Below are 24265 nucleotides of genomic sequence, written 5' to 3'. Positions count from 1 at the left end.
CAGTTTACTCTTTGCCCCAATTTCAAACTTCTCTCACATGTATTTTCTCTTTCCTCTCTATTTTCTCTGTTCTGCTTTCTTCTACTTTCGATCTTTTCGTTTTCTGCGATGAGTGAGTCAGTGAAAGTGGTATTTTCTAGGCTGAGGAAGGCGTAAAGAAGCCGATTTTTGCCGCGTAGAAAGTTTTTCCTGTTAAGGATGTTTATCCTTCTCACCTGACGAAGGACGATGTCAAGAAGATTGCTACTATTGAGCGTTTTCTTGATGGGGTGATGGTGAGGAATCCGTTTTCTAGGGAGAGGGCGAACTGGACTTCCCCTGGTTGGGTGTGTTTCTTCGAGTGTCCTTTCGTGATTGGGCATACTTTTCCTTTTTCTCCTCTTGTTCGCCAATTTCTTTCTAAGGCTAGGGTTTTGCGTTGCCATATGTTGCCCCAAACTTAGAGAATTTTGCGATTTCGTGATCTGTGGAGTGAAAAATTAGGTATTTCTATAGATGTAAGGGATCTTTGCTATCCTTATACAATTAGGACTAGTGTTAAAGGTCGAGTTGGTCTTCGTTTGAAGGATGGTGTTGATCCTTTGGTGACAGATTTGGAGAAGGCCTTTGATAAGAAGTGGTATCATAGGTTTTTCTTTGTAAGGATTAATTCTTTGGGTGAAGACACTGACTTCTTGATTGACACTGGTGAGGAAAAAGGTACTTTTAATTTTTGTTTCTTTGTGGTGCTTTCCTTCATTGTTGATTTGGCTTATTTGCGTGGTTTTTGCAGTGACGAAGTTGAAGCAGCGTGCCCAGTGTCAGTCTTTCATTGAGAAATTATATGAGTTGAGTGTAGGCGAGAGGTCTTTCATTAAGCTAAGTTAAACAACCTGAAGCAGTTGTGCATATTGAGAACTTGGACTATTCTGAGTCTGACAAAGAAATTGCCCCTGCCATGTCTCAAGGTTTGTCGTTTTTCTTTTTGTGTATACTTGGTGGAATGTTGCTGCCTTGTGTTATTCCATACCATGTTCTTTTGTGATTTTGTTTTGCCTTATTAAATTTTCTTTGGTTTGCTTGTTGTGTGTTTTGTAGATACTTCTAGGTCGCTGAGGTCTTATGACTTGCTCAGTTCATCTTTAATTCTGGGTCATATTAAGCAAAATGCCTCTAAAGCTGGTGAGGACATTCCTGAGAAGGGATCCGTATTGAAGAGGGCTCCTTTACCTCCTCCACCTCACTCTTTTTGTCTTAAAAGGAATTTTAAAACGCCCGCTGATTTAGATGTTTCAACCTTTTACTATGAGGCTTTTGCTCCCTACGCAGAAAATTTACTATTCCCGTCCTTTAAGGAGCATCCTTCCTCGCAGATTTTTGCTGACCTTTCTCAGGAGACTGCTGTGCACTCTTTTCAAGTATAGTATACTCCCAAAACAAATTTATAAAACAATGACAAGGAGTTACTTGATCTTTACTGATGTGGTCTTTTGTTTGTCTAGAGTCTTTAGTATTGCTTGGGTGTATTGAGCAAGGTGTCAGAGTTTTCTTGATCAATTGAGGCTGTGAAAAAGGAACGTGATGCTCTTACTCATAAGTGCAAGGCGGCAGTTGAAGCTCTGAAGTGTGAGAGGACCAATCAGAAGGATTGTCGTGCTGAGCTTGATGAACTGAAAGGCACTTTGAAGGCCGCTGGAAACGAGTCTCTTGATATGGCGAGTTATCACTTTGGGAAGGCTTGTCTGGATATGATAGAGGAGTATCAGCATGGCAAGCACGAGAAATGGGATTATGCTGCTGAGAAGTCTGCTTTTGCTACTTCTTTTCCAGAAGGGGTTGTTGTTCCGGGTTCATTGTTGTTGACTTATGCTGATGAAGAGGTGAATTCCCAAGTCAATGAGGACGCGAGGTTGATTTAAGAAGAAGAAAAGGTCCCAGATGACAAGATCGGAGATAATTATATTTTTGGTGTTGTGTCACCTAGTATTTGCAGAACAATTTTACTTTTAATGTTTTCATTATGTTTGTTGTTGCTTCTAAAGTGCAGTAGGATATTTAGTGGTTTTGTTTGTGTTTTTGCTGCCTTGTTGCAGCTGGATGCTTTATTTGTTTTGTTGCTATATGCAACTAAGTAATCTAGTATTTGCTACTGTAGGGAATATTTCAAGCATTACCCCAACTTGAGCCCCAATGTGATCATACACTTAAGTATGGTGGCGTCCAAAGGGAAAGAAGCTAGAGCAAAAGAGTCGCCAACAAGTTTTAGGAACTTGTAAACCATTCACAAGGTGAAGGTTACACCCCTTAACGATCCAGGAGATCGTTAACTTCAATAGGTCTGGAACCATGACTGGAAGTTCGGGGATAAAGGTACAAATCCAACCTAAAAGAGATTGAATCTGCCCTAATAATAGGCCTCTACTTTATTCTTCTCGTATTCATGTGCGCTTTCTGACTAACATGCAATCAATAGGTTTAACATATGTTGGTTGAATATTAATGCACAAATAAAACTATTATTGGTCATCACTTGAATTATCATCAAATTAACCCTAAACAAGATTATTAATTATCTTATTAAGCGTGATTACAAGTACCAATTCCCTTTAAACATGCATAAAAGGCGTGATCAAGCAATAACAATAAATATAATCAAGCAACATAATAATCAAATTATATATAAGTTATCTGTTAATTAACAAATAACATAAAATAATTCGTAAATTAACAAATTACGTAAAATAATTCATAAATTAACAAATTATGTGAAACAATTAGCTAATTAACAAATTACGTTAAAATTTATAATTCGACACAACAATAATCATAATCATAATCATAATCATAATTATCGTGTTAAAGCATAATATTAATAGCAAGATCCTAGGCATGATACTAACAAGATTAATAACAAAACCTATCATGTCACTAAACATTAAAGATCAAATATATATCCCTAACATGATACTATTAGAAAAGACAATAAAAGGCATCATAGAAATAATAATTGTCATTATATTCTTTACCATAAACATGATACTAGGAACTTATTGTTCTCACCCTAAACATCAAATTAAGAAAAGCATCCTAACATGGTACTAGGAATCAAAATAACAACCTAAACATGATCTCTATATCATAATATCAATTAAACAATTAAAGCACTTACTTGGATGCCTCGTATCTCTTTCTAATAACAAAATACACACGTCATTAACTTTAAGAAAAATATAAAATCAGAACAATTAAATTAAATTTGAAAGAGATGAGATTTGGGACCAAACCCTCAGAAATTAAACCTTTCACGTATAGGGCGAAGGCAACTTCGAATTATGCTAGGTATGTCTAGATCTTGTGAATGCGGAATTTTGTATGTAAAAAGCTAGTTTAGAAAAGAGAGAGAGAGAGAGAGAGGGTATCAAGAATTTCTTGATGAGAGTTGGTTAGAATTAGATGGAGAATTGGTGAGAAGAATTAATGATTGAAACAGAGGTTTTAGGAGGCTATTAATAACGAAAATCAACCGGATTATGATAAAAAAGAATCAGAGTTCAAAAAGGAATACAACACGTCTTTTTCGCCAACAACATGACTTGTCGCCAGTTGTCCAGCTGTCGCCAGGCGACAGGCCTGTCGTCCGGCGCTGCAAGACAGTATTTGCGGATTTTGTTTTTATCATATCTTTTGATCCAAAAGTCCAAATAAGTCATATGATATTTCGTTGGAAATCTCTTGAAGTCTTATTTCCACTCCAATTAGAATCAGATTAAAATCTTTTGTAGGTAAAAAGATATGGCTGAAATAGTGGAAGGGTGTCAGTTTTTGATAGAGTTTCATATCTCATTTATATATTTTCTGTTATAGCTCAGAATTAACATTATAATGTATCATTGGAAAGATAATTTAAAGATCTATCCAATCATTTAAGATTTGGATAAATATTATAAGGCACAAAAATAAAATCTAAAAATATATTCCACTTCGTACAAAACAAGGATTCTAAAAAGGAGTAGTTTTATTCAATTTCAAACTCTTTGAAACATAATTATCAATCCTAACTCCATTAGGATTTAAGAGAACCTTCTAGAGTATTCTAGAAAACTATAATCAATCCTAATAACTTTAGGAATGATAATTAATAATAGGCCCTCCTCTAAATCATTGGGTTGTATGTAAGAGCCAAACCGGGCCCAGTTTAGTATTTTGGCCATAACTTCCTCATTATTCATCGGAATTATGCGTATAATATATCGTTGGAAAGGTATTTTCAAACCCCGTCCAACTACACTATTATTGGACCCTTATCATGGACCAAACTAAACTGGATTGGCTATTCTCATAAAATAGGTAAGAAAAGAAATATTTTCAAAAACAGAAAGAAGAGATATTTTAATAAAAATGTCCTCATAACTAGACTTTTCACACTTTCGCTTTGTTTGATAATCAAATGACGTGAAAGGTATTCATCACTGGATTTGGTTTTAGGGAGACACATTTGGGAGTCTACAGAAGCCCCCACTTTGACTCAGTTTGGAGGAACGCAAGTTTAGAAAACAAAAGTCAAAGTATCAATAAGGTCGGAGAATGATTCAAAACGTTCTGCGGTCCTAAATCATTCTTGTAACGCCGATACCTGCAAACTAGCGTTAGTTAAACATATAAGAGAGTTAAGAAATGCGTATCTTGCACCGTCAAGCACACGTCTTTATAGTAACCGATTTGTTGTGTTTGCTATTATGACAACTTTCTACAAGCTAGGCAACGTCATCTTGCTATTTTGATGTTCACTCGTCTCTGAAAAATGGAGCTTTTTGTTTATTATGTCCACACTTCTCTTAGCAAAAGAGATTTTTTCTTGAATCATAGTGACAACCTTTTCAATCATAGCAGAAGTCGTCGAAGACCGCCTCATCACAAACCATTCTTCTCAAATCTCGGTGACAACCTCCACAATCTTAGCGAATGCCGTTGAAGACCGCCCATCTCGTGCTATCTTCTCAAATCTTGGTGACAACCTCCACAATCTTAGCGAACGTTGTCGAAGATAACCTCTCTTGAAGTCATCCTCAGTTGTTGCGATAATATTCCAAAGAAAACTACCGCAGAACAATGCTTGTCGATCCTTAATGCTACTTGAATTTTGTTTTAGCCAGTGCGTCGGTGCTTCTGCTGCTTGTGAACCAGTACGTCGGTCGGTGCTTTGCTGTTTATGAACCATTGTGTTGGTGCCTTTGCTATGAGCCAATGTTTAGGCGCTCTTAAGATAAGTGATGAGTGTCATTTATGGCACTCATAGGGTAGTCTTTTAGGGTTATTTCTTTCCCTTTTTCATGCTTTCTTCTCTTATTTTTGGTCCTTTTTCCTTTAGTTTCTCTTTTTCCTCTTTTCTTTATGATTCTCGTGTTTTTATCGTGTTTTTCTTTATTTGGCTCTTTTTCCCTTTTTTTTTCCTTTCTTTGTTTACTTGTGTAGGTATTGTGAGAATCACCTTGGTAAAGGATTCAATTTGGGACCTTAATGATCAAGCAAGGAAAAAGCATTTGGCTAGAGAGGGCTTAGAGAGGCCTTGGAGAGGCCTCGGAGAGGTCTCCAAGGCAATACCAGCAGGCCGCGGGCGCGGGTCATCTTGCCGCGGGCGCGGGCCTATGTTACTCAAAACTTGGCAGGAACTTGTCGCGGTTGCCCCGCGAGCTCTCCGCGGGCGCGGGTAAAATGGAGAGGCCGCTCCATTCAGAGAGACCGCGGCCCCCCTGATCAAGCTTTGGGAGCGGGGGATTAGCCGCGGGCGCGGGTTTCAATGCCGCGAGCGAGGGTCTCTGCTGCCGCGGGCGCGGGGTCTGCCCAGATAGCCCGCGGAGGGTTCCGTACCCATTTCTCCGCGGGCGCGGGTCTATCGAGAGAGGGCGCGGGAGCTGCCGATTTCTTCTTTGCTTATAAATAGAATTGTATTTCCTTTTTGAAACGAACTTTTTTGATAATTTTCATTAGCTTAGTTTTAGAGAGAGAATCTAGAGAGAAGTTAGAGAGAAGTTCTTGGTTTTGGTTTTGTAACTCAACATTTGATCAATCAAGTTTGGAATTCTTCATTTTCAATCATCAATATTAGTGAGAATCTCTTCCTTCCTTCATCTTTTACTTACTTGCTATTTGATTTTTGCTTGTTGCTTGTTCTTCTTTGGATTTGAATTTGATTTGATTTCTCTTAGATTTTGATATAGAAATGAAGATTAAAGCAATTTCTAGTTATTTGTTCTTGAATTTCACCATGATTAGTGAGTAGATTAGTTGCTAGGGAAAGGGGGAAGCATGTTTGATTAATGAAATTTCTAGTTGATGCTCTTTGATTGATTGATTTCTTGCAATTAAATTGGTTGACATAGTTTTGCATGAGATTGATTAGACTAGGAGTGATCAACCTATAAGATTAATCTAGATTGCATTGCAACTCTTAATGACATGAACAATTGAATTGAAAGTTGCTCTAATTGATTGGGTTTGCTTGTGATCCTTCTTGATTTTCCTTTCATAGTGACACCTAGATTGGCCTATAGGAGATAACATTTGAACTCTCTTGATTGCTACTATTGTTTGTCCATTGCAATACTTGAATTAATTGATTGAGCTCTAAACTAGCATTATCATTGAACTTGCATGTGGAACCCATATCCCTAGTGTTTAGACCTTTGTTTTACTTGATTAGACTTGCTTTAGTTTACCATAGTACCAACCATAATCTCAACTCCATCTTCGAGGTAGCTTGACTTAGACTCTAGTTTTCATCATTGCATTCCCTAGGGATCGACCCTTAACTTGCCCTATATTCATATAAGGTTGGTTAGGTGTTTACAAATTTTGTTTGACTTGGGAGAAGGGTAGATAACGAAATACATTTTCCTCTTGTCAAAATGGTGCCGTTGCCAGGGAATGCTATTGGTGCTTAGCTTTTGTTGTTGAGTCTACTTCATTTTAATTGAAAAAAAAATACAAAAAGATTTTGTTTCTTTAGGCTACACTTGTAGCCGTGCTACTAATATTTTCTTTGAAGTTTTGCATGCATAGAGCTCGTGATCGATCCATTGTGCCTTTTGACCCGGAAATTGAAAGGACTCTCTCAAGAAGAAGAATAGCTAATCGATTCTCCTTGGGGTATAGTTCTTCAAGTGAAGAAGAGATTGAAGAAGGGCAAGGCATGGGAGAAAATCCGAGAGTGGCCTTGAAGGAGTTAGGAATACCCGGTGCTTATAGGTTTGAGAGCGACATAGACATAGCTCCGCCTACAACACCGACAAATGATTTCGAGATTCGGCCGGCCATGATCACCTTAATTGAGAGGAGGCAATATAGTGGGGCTAAGAATGAGAGCCCGTTGAACCATCTTAAAGAATTTGAAAAATATTGCAACACCATCAAAGTCAACGGAGTTTCTCAAGAGTTCATACGCCTCAAGTTGTTCCCCTTCTCTCTCATAGGAAGATCCTTAGAGTGGCTAGATAAAGAGGTGAAGCCCAATTCCTTGAGAACATGGGATGATGTTACAAAGGCCTTCTTGTCCCGTTTCTACCCTCAAAAGAAGACGGCGGAGGCAAGAGCCTTGATTCAAGGGTTCAAGCAAAGGCCAAATGAAAGCCTTTACGAAGCATGGGAGAGATACAAAGAGTATCAAAGGGAGTGCCCTCACCACGGAATCCCAACATACCAAGTGGTCCAAATCTTCTATGGCGGTTTAAGTCCCCAAGGCAAGTCATGCCTTGATGGGGGGGGGGCCGGGGGTCCTATCATGAACAAGACCGAAGAAGTGGTGGACATCATTGAGGACGTGGTGACATACTATAGAGATTGGCAAGATGGGGAGAGAGACTCTTCAAGCAAGCAATCTTCATTGTACTCGGTAGACCATCTAAATGCGATCAACAACCTTTCCTCCCAAATGACAAACTTGGGAAAGGAGATGACCGCAATCAAAGCCAAGTTGGAGAGCACTTCTACTTCATCCCAAGCTTCGAATCTTACCTCCCAATTTAAGGGGAGAGGTACTCATTCTAACTCTCAACCCCCTCCCTCTTCACATAATATGCCTATGGGTTGTTTGTTTTGTGATGCATGTGGATCGTATGATCATGACTCTAGTAATTGTCCTAATGAATGTGTTGATGAGTTTGATAACAATGAGAGTGAGCATGTGAATTATGTGTCAAATAATAATGCTCAAAGGTTTGATAATCAAAGAGGTCAATGGAATAGGAATTACCAAAACCAAGGCAATTTTGACAACTATAATCAAGGTGGTGGTTATAGAAACCAAGGGAACCAAGGTTCACGTGGTAGCTATAATAACCAAGGTTATAGTGGCCAAAATCAAAGCCAAAATTATGGTAATCAAAACCAAGGTTATGGAAATCACAACCAAGGTAGTGGTAACCATAATCAAGGTGGTGGTAACCATAATCAAGGTTATGGACAAAATCAAAATAGGGGTACTTGGAACAACCAAGGGAAGGACAATTTTCAAAATAATGCTCAAAGAGGTCCCCCACCCGGATTTGTTCCAAGGACTCAAGGAGAAAATTCCTATTCCCAACCTTCTTCACCTAGGACCAATTTAAAGGAAATAATTGAGAATCAAACCAAGTTGTTGAACACATACATGGCCGTTAGTGATAAGAAGTTCAATGAAATGATGACCCACAATAAAATGCTTGAAAATCAAATTTCTCAACTTGCAAATGCTTTGAAAGATCATGCAAGCCCTTCTTCTTTACCTTCCCAAGGTCTTGATCCCAAGAAACACGTGAATTCTATTGTTACTAGGAGTGGTAAGGTTCTTGAGGAGAGATTGCCTATGAAGGGTGAGGATAAGGAGATTCCTAAGAAAGCCTTGGTTGAGAATGAGGGGGATAGGGCATCATTGGATGAGGTTGTGGTTGAGACACCTAGAGAGGTGAGAGTAGAGAAAGAAATTGTGAAACCCAAGCTCCCTTACCCACAAAAATTCATGAGACACAAATTGGATGAGCAATTTGGGAGATTCATTGATATGCTAAAACAACTTCATCTTTCTCTACCTTTTACCGATGTGATAAACCAAATGCCAAATTATGCCAAATTCCTCAAGGACATTTTGAGTGGGAAAAGGACTTGTGAGGTTGTGGAAACTATCAATTTGACCGAAAATTGTAGTGCTATCATCATGAACAAAATGCCACCCAAATTGAAAGACCCCAGGAACTTCTCCATCCCTTGTGCCATTAACAAGATGCAAATTGATAATGCCTTATGTGACTTGGGAGCTAGTGTTAGCATAATGCCATATTCGGTTTATCAAAGGCTTGAACTAGGGGAACTCTTACCTTCTAACATTACCTTGCAATTAGCCGATAGGTCAATCAAGTTTCCAAAAGGTAAGGTAGAAGATGTTCCATTGAGGGTTGGGAAGTTTGTGTTCCCGGTGGATTTTATTGTGCTTGAAATGGATGAAGATGCTACCATTCCAATCATTTTAGGTAGACCCTTTCTTGCTACCTCGGGTGCTATGATTGATGTGAGGAGTGCAAAGATTTCCCTTAAGGTAGGAGATGAGGTCATTGAATTTGATTTGATTGAAAGCATGAAATATCCATCTTCTTCTCTAGAAAATTGCATGATGATTGATTCACTTGATCATGTTGTGTCTTCCATGCATGAGCACTTGCTCACCTCTAACGATGCTCTTGAGAATGTTTTGTTGAACAAGGACAAAGTAGGTACACCATGCAAGGAAGTGGCATTCTATGAAGAATTGCTTAATGGAAGCATGGAGGAAGTGGATGAGCAAATGTGCTTGAAAATCTCAAGCCAAGAGGCTTTGCAAGCGCCACATCAAAGGAAGGTAATGATGTGCCTATGGTAGAGCTCAAACCTCTACCATCACACCTTAGGTATGAGTTCTTGGGCCCTCATTCCACTTATCCCGTGATAGTTAGGGCATCCTTGAGCGTGAGCCAAGCTCAAGCGTTATGTGGTGTTTTGAGAAAGCACCAAGGTGCTTTGGGGTACACAATTGATGATCTTAAAGGTATAAGCCCCGCCTTGTGCCAACACCATATAACACTTGAGGAAGGCGCCCTTCCTTCTATCGAACGACAAAGAAAACTACATCCCCAAATGGGAGAGGTAGTTAAGAAGGAGATCACCAAGCTATTGAATGCGGGAATCATATTCCCCATCTCTAGCTCAAGGTGGGTCTCCCCCGTGCATGTTGTTCCAAAGAAGGGGGGCATGACCGTGGTTGAGAATGAGAAGGGTGAGCTCATTCCAACTAGGACGGTCACGGGTTGGCGGATGTGTATAGACTATAGACGTCTAAACACATCCACCAAGAAGGATCATTTCCCTCTTCCATTTATTGATCAAATGCTTGAAAGACTAACAAGGCACAAGTTCTATTGTTTCCTCGATGGATATTCGGGATTCTTCCAAATCCCCATTCACCCCGATGATCAAGAGAAAACTACCTTCACATGTCCTTATGGGACCTTTGCCTATCGAAGAATGCCCTTTGGGTTATGCAATGCACCCGCTACATTCCAAAGGTGCATGATGATTATTTTTGGGGATATGTTGGAGGAGGAAATGGAGGTCTTCATGGATGACTTTTCGGTGGGGGGTGTCTCATTTGAGGAGTGCCTTGTGAACCTTGAGAAGTGTTTGGAAAGATGTCTTAAGGTCAATCTTGTTTTGAATTGGGAGAAATGCCACTTCATGGTGGAAGAAGGTATAGTGCTTGGGCACAAGATTTCAAATAGAGGCATTGAGGTGGATAAGGCAAAAATAGAAGTTATTGAGAAACTTCCACCTCCGGTGAATGTCAAGGGTGTGAGATCGTTCCTTGATCATGCGGGTTTCTATAGAAGATTCACCAAGGATTTTTCACTTATTGCTAAGCCCCTAAATGACCTTCTTTAAAAGGATGTTGAGTTCATTTTTGATGACAAATGCTTGAAGGCATTTGATCAATTGAAGAAGGCCCTTATCTCCACTCCTATTGTTCAAGCCCCAAGGTGGGATCTTCCTTTTGAATTGATGTGTGATGCAAGTGATTGGGCTATTGGAGGTGTTTTGGGACAACGTGTAGAAAAGAAGCTTCATGTGATCTATTATATGTCCAAGACACTCAATGGGGCTCAAAAGAACTACACAACAACGGAAAAGGAATTTTTAGCAATTGTGCACTCTTTTGAGAAATTCCGTTGTTACTTGTTGGGTTCCAAGACCATAGTCTTCACGGATCACGCGGCCCTCAAGTATCTCTTTGCCAAGAAAGAGTCCAAGCCTAGGTTGATTCGATGGGTGCTTGAATTGCAAACTTTTGAGATTGAGATTAGGGATAAGAAGGGTGCGGAGAATGTTGTGGCGGACCATCTTTCTCGCCTTGAGGGTGATCACATTCATGACGATGGTTCACCAATTGAGGATAGAATGCTTGATGACTTCTTATATGCCATAGAGGTGAAGGAACTCCCATGGTATGCCGACTTGGTGAATTTTCTAGCATGTGGGGAGTTTCCACCCTCTTTCTCAAAGAACCAAAGGAAGAAAATCAAAAGGGAGGCAAGACATTACTTGTGGGATGATCCCATCCTATACAAACGAGGGGTTGATGGCTTACTTAGGCGTTGTGTTCCAAATGAAGAGGTGCCTAGTGTTTTAAGGATGTGCCACTCGGACCCTAGTGGTGGGCATATGGGTGTTTCCAAGACCGCTACCAAGGTTCTTCAATGTGGTTTGTGGTGGCCGCATCTCTTCAAGGACTCATGGGGCTTTGTGAAGTCATGTGACCGATGTCAAAGGGTTGGGAATATCTCCAAGAGGAATGAGATGCCTCAACAACCCATTCTTGAGTTAGAGGTGTTCGATGTTTGGGGGATTGACTTCATGGGACCGTTCCCATCTTCATATGGTAATCAATTCATACTTGTGGCTGTGGACTATGTTTATAAATGGGTTGAGGCCATTGCCTCCCCCACTAATGACCACAAAGTAGTGTTGAAGTTGTTCAACAAAATCATCTTCCCAAGGTTTGGCGTGCCTAAGGCTGTGATAAGCGATAATGGATCTCATTTTGTTCACAACGCTTTCCAAAAGATGTTGAGGAAACATGGAGTGCATCAACGGTTCGACCTTCCATATTATCCTCAATCTAGTGGCCAAGTCGAGGTCTCCAATCGTCAAATAAAGCTCATTCTTGAGAAGACGGTTGCAAGGAATAGAAAGGATTGGTCGAACAAGTTAGATGATGCTCTTTGGGCTTATAGAACGGCTTTTAAGACGCCTATTGGTACCACTCCATATCGCCTTGTCTATGGAAAATCGTGCCATCTCCCGGTAGAGCTTGAACATCGTGCCTTATGGGCTATCAAGAAGATAAATTTTGACTTAGCTAGTGCGGGGGAGAAGAGGTGGTTGGATCTTCATGAGCTAGAGGAACTTCGACTTGATGCTTACGATTGTGCTAGCACCTACAAGGCTCGCTCCAAAGAGGTTCATGACAAGTTGATTGAGAAAAAGAAGTTTTGTGTAGGTGACAAAGTCCTCCTCTACAATTCAAGGATGAAGTTGTTTCCCGGAAAGCTCATGTCAAGATGGAGTGGACCATTCTTGGTGAAAGATGTTTTTTATAATGGTGCCGTGGAGATTTCTCCTTTCAACTCCTCATCTTCATTCAAAGTTAATGGTCATCGGCTTAAGAAGTACTATGAGGGAGTGTTTGTTGGACTTGTTCACAAAATGATTCTTTTTAAGCCACCTTGAGATGGTGGTGCACGTCGAGCTAACGACGTTAACCAAAAGCGCTTACGGGAGGCAACCTGGATTCTCATCTCATTTCTTTTTCCTTTTTTTTTTTTTATTTTTCCTTGATTAGTTTTTGATTTTATTTTTGAGTTAGTTTTGTGTTTGTCTTGTAGGTCGCCATTATCATCTCTTGTTGGAAAAAAAAGGGGTTTGAAGAAAAGTTAAGAGTGCTGGGGAGAGGGCTCCCCGAGGGCAAGGAGAGACCTCGGGGGCAATTTCTCCTCTTGAAGCAAATTGAAATGTCATTTCCAGGGACTTCCCGCGGTTTCCCCGCGGTCTCTCCGCGGGCGCGGGAGGTTCTGGAGAGGGCACCTCCTGTTGGAGAGGACGCGGGCCTTAATTCGACAAAATTTGGAACCCCATTCCAGGAAGTCCCCGCGGTTGCCCCGCGGTCTCTCCGCGGGCGCGGGAGATTTCCTGCGGGCGCGGCATTTTCGGGAGAGGGCGCGGCCTAAATTCAAGCAAATTTGGTACCCCATTCCAGGGACTTCCCGCGGTTGCCCCGCGGTCTCTCCGCGGGCGCGGGAGGTTTTGGAGAGGGCGTGGCAAATCAGGAGAGGGCGCGGCCCCCCATCAGGTATTAAAATTCTAAAATTCCAGGAAGTCCCCGCGGTTGCCCCGCGGTCTCTCCGCGGGCGCGGGAGATTTTCCGCGGGCGCGACATTTTCGGGAGAGGGCGCGACGATCTGGGTTTCAACCCAGGGCACGCCTCTCTTCTCTCTCTCTCCTCTCTTATTTCCTCCTCTTCTCCTTATTTTTCCCCTTTCTCTCTCTACCTCCTCTCAAACCCTAACCCCAAAACATCAATTTCTCACAAATTTCTTCACCTTTTGCCCAAATTTTTCACAATTTCTTCCATATTCCTCCATTTTCAACACTCCTCCTCTTCTTTCTCATGCTTCTTCGGGAAAATTCGGGTCTTTGAAGTGCTTTGAGTTTAATTTGAGTCTCCAATCTTGGTATACTTCTAACCTTTGTAATATTTTTGTCAATTTCAATTGATTTCTTTACATTGGTTTGTTTACCTTGAATTTAAGCATGATTTTTGTGTTTTATGGTTGATTTATGGGAAAATTGGTATATTTGGATGATTGCTACTTTTTCTTGTTGATTCATGATTATATTGTTGAATGATTGTTGATATTGTTGTTTGTTGTTGGATTTTGGTTGTTGTGTTGATTGGAACAGGTACCTTGTAGTTTGTGGTGGTTTGGTTGGATTTGTAAGGAGGTTTGTGAGTAATTTTTGGTGGAAGTTGTTTTGTTTGAGGGAGTTTGTTGTGTTCTTGTGACTTGTGTGAATTTTGTTAAAATGGATTTGATAAGAAGAGTCAAAAGTAGCAAGAAGCGCTCAAACCAATCCCCCGGCCAATCTTCTCAAGGCCAATCCTCAAACCCTCAACCCCAACCGCATTCCACAACTCAAGATGATGCTCATCCTCCTCCTTTACCCCCTCTCAAATTTTGGAACCGGTCCAAACAAACCCCCATCTATAACAAAATGAAAGACCGGAAGTTTAGACCCTCCCGGCATTACTTTCGTGAGGATATGGCCAAGTTAGGAATTGAAAATGACCTTGACATACTCCTAGATAACCTAAGCTTGGGTGAGTTTCTAAAATCGGCCCCTAGAACCTATTTGGAGCCTTCCATTGAATTTTTCTCCACATTTGAGTTCAATAAGGTGAGGGAAACCGATTTTATTATTTCCTTCCAACTCTTCAATGTCAAACACACCATGAACCTAGCCGAGTTCAATGTAGCCCTTGGTTTCAACCCCAATGGTGATATCTTCGAGCCCCTTATCTCCCTAGTCCAATCTGAGTACAATGAGGTATCTTGGTGGAGAACCATAGCCAACAAGAGGGAGTGTGATTCGAAAAAGTCTCTTGCTAGTGAGATTATCCATCCGACCCTTAGGATCCTTCATAGAATTCTTGGGTATTCGGTTTTTAATAAGCAAGATTTGGGGAAGTTGTCTCGAGAGGAGATTATGGTGTTATGGATGGCTACCAAGCCGGAGTTAGGGTCAAGGATTAATTTTGCTATATCTTCATGAATTGTTGCAAGGATATAATGCATGGGGTCAAAACGGGGGAAATTCATTGTGGGGGCATGGGGACACGTCTTGTGTCGTATTTTAAGCAAGAGGGGTTCTTGAAGTCTTGCACTCCGGTTGGAAGGAGTGAAGACGTGTGGATTAGTTTGAAGCAAGTTAACACTTTACGTTTCATAACTAGCACTAGGAGAACCGGCACCTACTCTTGGCTAGTGGGAAATACCCACCATTGCCTACTCCCTAACCCGGCAGCCACCTCCTTCCTTCGTGAGGCTAGGAACATTTGGATGGTCCCTAGGGACAATGGGAGGATTGAGGATGAGATGGAGGAGGATGATGAGATTGATGGGGGTGATGAGAATGATGAGGAAGAAGAGGAAGGAGGAGGAGATGAGTATGATGAAGAGCAACAACAACCGCCACTACAACAACAACATGAGCATTTTCATGATGATGCTCAAAGAAGAAGAAGAGAAAGAAGACGACAACAACAACAACAACAACAACAACAACAACAACAAGGTTTCCAAGGAGATGCTTATCTCCGAGAGATGGAGGCCATGAGAGACAACATGGAGCGCATGCAAGGTATGTACTCGGACCACCAAACTTTGTCTTATCAATCTAGCGCATTGTATGACGCTAGTGTGCGTAGGGGGGAGGTCACACCTCCGGTCAACTACCCTTATGTGCCGCCCCAACAAGGGCCGGTACCTTCATGGGGTGGTGACAACCTCCCTACGTACCCGTATTGGCCCGGGGTGGAGGACCCCGATGTGCCAAGGCGCGATTTCCCACCTTATGATTATAGGGTCTCGGGGGGGAGTGATTATCAGGGTAATCCCGCATATTACTATGTTCACCCCCATCACCCCGAGCCCCTTGTTCAGCCTGAGCCCTATGACCAATTAACCCGATCCCAACTTGACCTATTCCAGGGTCACTATGGTTTTCCTCCCGGTTACACCGGAGGTTGGGATACGGGTGATGATGGTGCCGGCCCTAGTGGCCAATAGTCCCCTTATGCATGTTTGTTTCCCTTTTTTTGTTCTCCCCTTTCCCTATTTTGCATGTTTATAGGCATCGCGGTCGATGCCTTCATTTTGTGAGAGGGGAGGGTCAAAAAGGATGTTTTATGTTGGTTTGGGGAGGCACCTGGGGCTCGGTGGGAAGTCTTTGATAAGGCTTTTGGTGGATTTTTGCTAATGGTCTCGTTGGTCTGTGCTTGTTGTTGTTTTGTTTCATTTCTTGATGTTTTGGGAGTGTCTTGAGAAGAAAAAAAAAAGAAAAAAAAAAAAAACGAATTTTTTTTTTTTTGTTTTTTTTTTTATGATGATGGTTTCTCTAGGTTTTTGTATATAATTTGTATCTAAGTGTTTAATTGTTTTCTTTTGTTTGGAAGTTACTAACAATTTCATTTTGTATATATATAGCCTTTTTCTTTAACTCACCTTGCTCGTAGCCTATGCTTTGGATTGCGGAACCTTTTGGAGAAACACGTTCCTACTCCTTGGGTACTTTAATTTGGCACGGATGCTTGGTGAGGCCTTTCTTATTTTACCTCTTTATTTTCACTTCTTCATTTTCTTGGTTGCTTAGATTAAGATTAGATTTAGGAGAAGTTGAACGGTTCGAGGATGTATGATTTTTAACACCTAGTGTGTTTGGGGTCTTTGGCGATGTGGCCATTAGACCGCTTGTATGTCGATTGGGATAAACGTGTTATGATTGCATCTTTGCCCTTTTCCTCTTTCCCTTTCTTGTCCTTGTCTAAGTTTTCCATTTTCTTCTTTTCTTTTCTTTCCTTTTCTTTTAATCTTGTTTGTGTGCATAACTTTTTGAGGCTTTATTTTCACTCTTTCTCTTTTTGAAAATTGGACTTGTATGCAATGGACTTTTGCTTTTGAATAATAGTCTTCTTAGGTAATAATGGTATGCACGATTTGAGATTACGTTTGGTTGATTCTAGGATAAAGCATGCTAAGATAGTTGTCTAGAACTAGGGGGATCATGAAGCCGGATTCTACTTGTTTGTGGCATGTTGGTAGTTGCTCCCTATCTTTGATTTGACACCCTTAGTGAGTCTTTGCTACAACCATGTGAGATTTATATTTGTTCAAGCTTTCATCATACTCTTGCGTGAGCGGCATGGATCCTTGATTTTCGCAAACCTAATCTAGAATCTTAGCGTATGATTCCTAAGACCGTGACCGAACTACCTAGGGAGGACAAAGGCAATTTTTCGGGGAGGTATTTTTCTCTTTCTAGGATAGTCCCTTTTTGGTTTGGGATACATTTGCCTTCTTGTTACCCCTTTGAACCCTTTTCCCTCTTTTCAAGCCGCATAATTAGTTATCTTGATCCTTTTGTTTCGTTCTCCTTCTTTTTTTTGGTTTTTGTGAAGCAAGGGTCAATGTTTGGTGATTGTGGTCTATGAAGTTGGGGTTTGGTTCGAATTGGTGCACATAATTGAGTTGTTTATATTTGGTAAATAATGGCAAATGCTTATGTAAAAGTCGTCCTTAGTAAAAAAGGCAAGGACTAATGCTTTTAAGGAGTTCAAGGAAATTCAAACAAATTTATAAATGAGAAAATGCAAAAAAAAAAAAAAAAAAAAAAAAAAAAAAAAAAAAAGAAAAAAAAAAAAGAAAAAAAAATTTCAAGTGTCTTTCTCCTCTCTATGCATTGAGGACAATGTTTCTTTTAGCTTGGGGGGGGGGGGGGGGAAAGCGCTTGCGCTTTTTGTTCTAATGATTGTAGATTGTTGCTTTGAATAAGCTTGGGGGTGTTAATACGTTTTTGTTTGGTGATTACTTAAGTTTGGTGTTGAGATTTGGCCGGTCTTTGCTTCATAATTTAAGATAACCACCAAATTTTAAATTTTAGCCTACCTTAACCCTTCTCGTCTTGCGTTACAACCTTGGGGAAGACCTTTGGACCTAGGAGTTGAGTCTTTCATCGGTGGAGGGAATCATAGGTTGTAGACTAAGGAAAGGGGATGCGAAATCAAGATGTCGAGTAGCCCAAAAATTTGATCTTTTTCCGGTTCCTTCGCGGAATCTATGAGATTCTCACTAAGGGGAGACATGAGATTAGTAGGGGGAACGCGGTAAGACCGTTTGGGATGAAAGTGGAATGTGATAACTAGTTCCTATGCTTAGCATGTTTATGTTTCAATCAACCTTAGGTATGTTATAACGTGCATACCATAATTCTCTTTAGAAAGGTTGTTATTCATTTGAATTATAGTCTCTTTGTAAAGTCCATTTCGTAAAGATTTTGTCTCCTTTTTCCTCTTTCTTTTCCTTCTCTGGTTTGCCTCTTGGGGGTTTGGTGGAGAGTTATGGGTAAACTCTTAGGATACCCTTACGAGAGCATCACTCGTCCTCTAGAGCGATCTAGGGGTTTAAATGGCTTGTTGTAGCTAAAAACAACCGTGATTCCTACGAAAGTGAGTCTTAGTGTAAATTCTCGCCCCTCTTTTTTTTTTACTTCGAATAAGCCCTTCTTATTCCTTTTTAGCCTTTGTTTTGCTCGGGACGAGCAAAAGTCTAGCTTGGGGGAATTTGATGAGTGTCATTTATGGCACTCATAGGGTAGTCTTTTAGGGTTATTTCTTTCCCTTTTTCATGCTTTCTTCTCTTATTTTTGGTCCTTTTTCCTTTAGTTTCTCTTTTTCCTCTTTTCTTTATGATTCTCGTGTTTTTATCGTGTTTTCCTTTATTTGGCTCTTTTTCCCTTTTATTTCCTTTCTTTGTTTACTTGTGTAGGTATTGTGAGAATTGCCTTGGCAAAGTATTCAATTTGGGACCTTAATGATCAAGCAAGGAAGAAGCATTTGGCTAGAGAGGGCTTAGAGAGGCCTTGGAGAGGCCTCGGAGAGGTCTCCAAGGCAATACCAGCAGGCCGCGGGCGCGGGTCATCTTGCCGCGGGCGCGGGCCTATGTTACTCAAAACTTGGCAGGAACTTGCCGCGGTTGCCCCGTGGGCTCTCCGCGGGCGCGGGTAAAATGGAGAGGCCGCTCCATTCAGAGAGACCGCGGCCCCCCCTGATCAGGCTTTGGGAGCAGGGGATTAGCCGCGGGCGCGGGTTTCACTGCCGAGGGCGAGGGTCTCTGCTGCTGCGGGCGCGGGGTCTGCCCAGATAGCCCGCGGAGGGTTCCGTACCCATTTCTCCGCGGGCGCGGGTCTATCGAGAGAGGGCGCGGGAGCTGCCGATTACTTCTTTGCTTATAAATAGAATTGTATTTCCTTTTTTAAACGAACTTTTTTGATAATTTTCATTAGCTTAGTTTTAGAGAGAGAATTTAGAGAGAAGTTAGAGAGAAGTTCTTGGTTTTGGATTTGTAACTCAACATTTGATCAATCAAGTTTGGATTTCTTCATTTTCAATCATCAATATTAGTGAGAATCTCTTCCTTCCTTCATCTTTTACTTACTTGCTATTTGATTTTTTCTTGTTGCTTGTTCTTCTTTGGATTTGAATTTGATATTGTTGATTGTTTTGATTTCTCTTAGATTTTGATATAGAAATGAAGATTAAAGCAATTTCTAGTTATTTGTTCTTGAATTTCACCATGATTAGTGAGTAGATTAGTTGCTAGGGAAAGGGGGAAGCATGTTTGATTAATGAAATTGCTAGTTGATGCTCTTTGATTGATTGATTTCTTGCAATTAAATTGGTTGACATAGTTTTGCATGAGATTGATTATACTAGGAGTGATCAACCTATAAGATTAATCTAGATTGCATTGCAACTCTTAATGAAATGAACAATTGAATTGAAAGTTGCTCTAATTGATTGGGTTTGCTTGTGATCCTTCTTGATTTTCCTTTCATAGTGACACCTAGATTGGCCTATAGGAGATAGCATTTGAACTCTCTTGATTGCTACTATTGTTTGTCCATTGCAATACTTGAATTAATTGATTGAGCTCTAAACTAGCATTATCATTGAACTTGCATGTGGAACCCATATCCCTAGTGTTTAGACCTTTGTTTTACTCGATTAGACTTGCTTTAGTTTACCATAGTACCAACCATAATCTCAACTCCATCTTCGAGGTAGCTTGACTTAGACTCTAGTTTTCATCATTGCATTCCCTAGGGATCGACCCTTAACTTGCCCTATATTCATATAAGGTTGGTTAGGTGTTTACAAATTTTGTTTGACTTGGGAGAAGGGTAGATAACGACATACATTTTCCTCTTGTCACTAAGTGAGACGATCTTTTGTCAGGTCGATCACTTATTGCAATTGTAATCAAGCCGACTACTCAATCATGTCAAATTGCTTATAATGGCTAACTAGCGTACCAAGGAACCCGGAAATTGCTGCACTCGGTCCGCATAATCTAATATGGGGGGCCACGTATTGCATCGATGCACCAGCGCTTGCTGGAACTATCTGGCGACGCGCTTTTCTTCTATCGCCAGGCGACAGATGTTGTCGCCAGGCGACAGCCTTGTCACCTAGCGCTGGAGTCAGGTTTTCCCTATTTTGCTCTTGTTGTTGCTGTTTGTTGCTCGGTTTCACTTCGAACTTTGAACTTAGTCGTTTCCTTTCAACCAAATCCTCTCAAATCTTTTGTATATTAAAGCTCTTCATCTAAAATTTACTAATCCATGTAATTTTGCTCAAACTCCTTTCATCTTGGAAAAGTCTCATGTGGCGTATTCGCGGTTTTTCGAAAAAATCCGGTAATGTTCTTGCTTGCTGGGATGCACCTGCATTTATATTTTTTACTATAGGACTTTTCTCATCTCTTTAATTATCTTAGGGTTGACCTAAGACTTAGTGTTGCTTGACTCATTGACTTAACACCGACTCAAGGTATAAACTTGACTTAATGATGACTCACTTCGAGTGACTCGTGTTTGCATAGTGTTGACTCAATGTGATAACATGACTCAATATGTACATGACTCGTGTGTGCATTTTAATGTGATCGTGCGACTCAAAAATGCAAAAAAGCAAAAAATTTCCGTCATTGTTGTGGAGGGTACCGACTTTCTCCCGGAAAAGAAAGACGCGAAAAAGAATCGAAGTTTTTGAAGGTGCATGTTGAATGAGCTTAGTCAAATGTTTTTCCATGGATTAATTCATCCTAGGCTATATCAATTGTTGACTCCATGATGAAAGTATTTGGGTAACTTAGGCACGGAGGCTAAGCACTTCGTACTTTGTGATGCAATGATGAGTGATGAGCAATTTTGACATGACAAGGCATGCTTCAGCGTTATGTTAAGATTTCATGACAAAGGGTTCCTAAGGGAAGTATGTTTGGTCATGTATCTGTGATGTGTGTGATGGTGATACTAAAGTTAGGCCGCAAGGGCTAAGTCTGTGGGAAAATATTATTTCAAGAAGAGTCAGATGATGACGACTCTTTAGGCTAGGTAAGTTAATAATGTAAGGATCAAGCCCCCAAGTCTAGCTCTAAATGAAAAGGGGTGAGCATTGGAAATTCCTAGATATGATCAATTATGAGTATAAATATAAATATTTTTTTATTACGGTCGCACCTCGATGTGAGCTTGCCTACGTATCCGTTAGGAATTAGGCCGAACGTAGCTCTAGCCAAACCTCGCACAAGTGTGTGTATACCTCAAAAAGGTCTTTTGAAGGGTTGTAACGTGGTTAGGCTAAAGGTTGAAGAAGAAAGGGATAAAGGCTCAAGACCCTCGATAAGCCCCCAAGGTGTGCAACCTTGCTTTTGAATCTCTATATTTTCATGCTTGAGGGTTTTAACTCTTTTTTAACTCTCTGTTTTTTTTTTTTTTTTTTTTTTTGCTTTTGTATTTTTTTTATTTTGAACCTTTTTTTTATAAGTGTGGGAAATCCTGATCATGCGATATATCACTCACTTGGCATTCATGTTTCTCAGGCACGGTACCGAGCACTCGATAAGAGATGCAATCTGAGACGTGTTCATATCAAAGATATTTTCATATCAAAGACATTGGAACACTTGCCCTTTTGCACACTTTTTTTTATTTTTATTTTTGCTATTTTAATCTTTTGAAGTTACTCAAGCTTTTTATGAAATTGAAAATTGCATAAGTTGCACACCATCCCATCCCAAGGTTAAGTAAATATGGGTTGAAAAATTAAAGGTTTATCGTTAGACGAGGCTCAAAGTGGTTTATCAAAAATGGATTGCATATTTGAAGGGTGAAAGGTGATATGATGTGGCTACAAGGGGTGCCTCAAAGCATTGGTATATCTTGTGCTTAGTTTGACATTTTTGTGAAATGCAATGATCATATGCAAGGAAATGAATGCTCATTTTATTAAAGGAGAAGAAATAATGATTCTACAAAATAAATCTAGGGGGAATGAAAAAGGTGCCTATGCTAGACTTATTGGGGAAGGGATAAATAAAAGAAATAGAAAAAAGGAGGTCACGAAATCTCGCCGCTGAAGCTTGCCTCTTGTCTTGTGTCATTTGCTTTATCATCACTCGTTCTTCTTGATAGCTGGAGGTATGGGAAGCTTGTTATTATCGATCAAATGTTGGATAGCCTCTTTTAGCTTCCAACAGCTCTCAGTGGTATGTCCCCTACCTTGATAATACTTTCAATGTGCATCTGGATTCCAACTAGGCAATCTCTTTTCAGGTGCAGGATCTTGAATAGGTCTAATGGGAGTAATGAGTCCCTTAGTATGGAGTCGATCGAAGACAGCATCATAGCTCATCCCAATGGGGGTGAAGTCTTTCCGTAATTTCTTCTAAGATCCTTGGTTATCCATGGCTAAAACTTCACTCAGATCAAAGGTACTAACATTGTTACTAGAGTGGGCGTTTTCAGAAGAAGAAGGATTGTCGTTCTTCTTTCCTTTCCAGCCACTGTTGTTTCTATTGTTAGTAACTTTTTGCTTTGCGAGGTCATCTTCGATCTTGATGCCTATGTCATAGACGGCCTTGAAAGTATTCAAGTTGTGTTGATATTTTAAGTGCTTTGAATACTTTTCTTGTAAATTTTTTATGAACATCCTCACGGATTCTTTTTCAGTAGGGACTTCAATCATGGCGGAAGTTTCCCTCCACTTGTTGAAGAAGGAGGTGAACCCTTCATTTTCTTTTTGTTTTAGCATCTCAAGTTGCCTATGAATGGTTTCAATTTTAATATTACACTTATATCTATCAATGAAAGCATTTTTTATTCCATCCCAAGTAGAGGTCTTCTCTTTATCAAGGGAGAAGAACCAATGTTGACAAATGGTTTCAAGAGATAGTGAGAATAAAGAGTGAAAAATATTCTTATCAATCCTTTTAATGTTCATTATAGTTTCAAAGGACCTTAAATGAAAGTAAGGATTGTCAATTGGCTTAAACTTAAGGATGTCATTGGCATTAAACTTATGCGAAAGAAGTTCCTTGTCCATTGAGACCCCTTGTGAGCTAATGCCCTGGAACCTGTAATCATTAGATATCTTGCTCAAACTCTCTTGCATAAGCTCCATTTGTTGTTGCTTCACAAGGTCATTGATTTGGAGGGTTAAGGTCTTTAGCAACTCAGTAACACCAACCATTTGCTTCTTGAGCTCATTGACTTCTTCTTGGCTTGCCATTGTCTTCTTAGCTTTCCTTTTCCGACTTACTGGTTTATCAAAAAGTTGAACTTGAACGAAAAGGTTGTCCTTGATTAATCGCCCTTCTCTCCTTGACCGAGTATTGTGGAAAGGGAAATTAGGGATATTCACTGTTAATTATTTGACTCAAACTCTATTCAACATGCAATAGATGGAAGGAGGTTGGAAGAATGAATATTGTGATATGGGGAATGGAAAAAAATATGTAGATGGAGAGATATGAAAAAATTAGGAATAGAATGTATCCCCAACTCAAATAACGGAAAAAAACTGACTCATGCATGAACCTAAGACATGGTCATGGTGACATATACACAAAGTGTGTGCTACGACTAGTGAGTGTAGGTGACATGTTAAGACTTGTGTCATTACCATGTGGCTAGACTATGTGACTAGACTCAAGCAAAGACTAAGTTAAGACTTCATGTATATGCATTAAACTGGACAGGCTGTGGTATTTTAGTCTTCACTTTTGATCTGTGACTCTGATTGGGATGAAACCAACGCCAAATTAAAGATAAAACTCGAGGATACAGATCCATAGGGTGTACGACTCGTAGCTCTTTCTAGAACTCCGACTATGACCAAAACAAGTTGACGTTTGTGAAGTATAAGGGAATAAAAAGTCGGGTTGACTTAAAGGAAATATGACTCAATTTTAAGGTATATTTTTTTAGCTCAAATTAATTAATCAATTAATTAAGAAAATCCCTTTAGTCATTGGTTAGTTTATTAAGACTTATTTATAAACACAAGTAAAAAAAAACGGTTAGTTTAGTCACATAATAAGTATGCACGAGTAAG

At 40.2% G+C, this 24265-nt stretch overlaps 1 pseudogene; it reads right to left on the bottom strand.

The window, feature by feature from the left end:
• Positions 1–7566: 7566 nt before the first annotated feature.
• On the bottom strand, positions 7567–7665 carry LOC145629780 (small nucleolar RNA R71; annotated as a pseudogene).
• Positions 7666–24265: the final 16600 nt, after the last annotated feature.

Source organism: Chenopodium album, chromosome 4 (genome assembly GCF_948465745.1).
Source record: "Chenopodium album chromosome 4, dcCheAlbu1.1, whole genome shotgun sequence".
NCBI lineage: Eukaryota > Viridiplantae > Streptophyta > Magnoliopsida > Caryophyllales > Amaranthaceae > Chenopodium > Chenopodium album.
The sequence above is the reverse complement of the archived record's forward strand: the minus strand, read 5'-3'. Positions and strand labels throughout refer to the sequence as shown.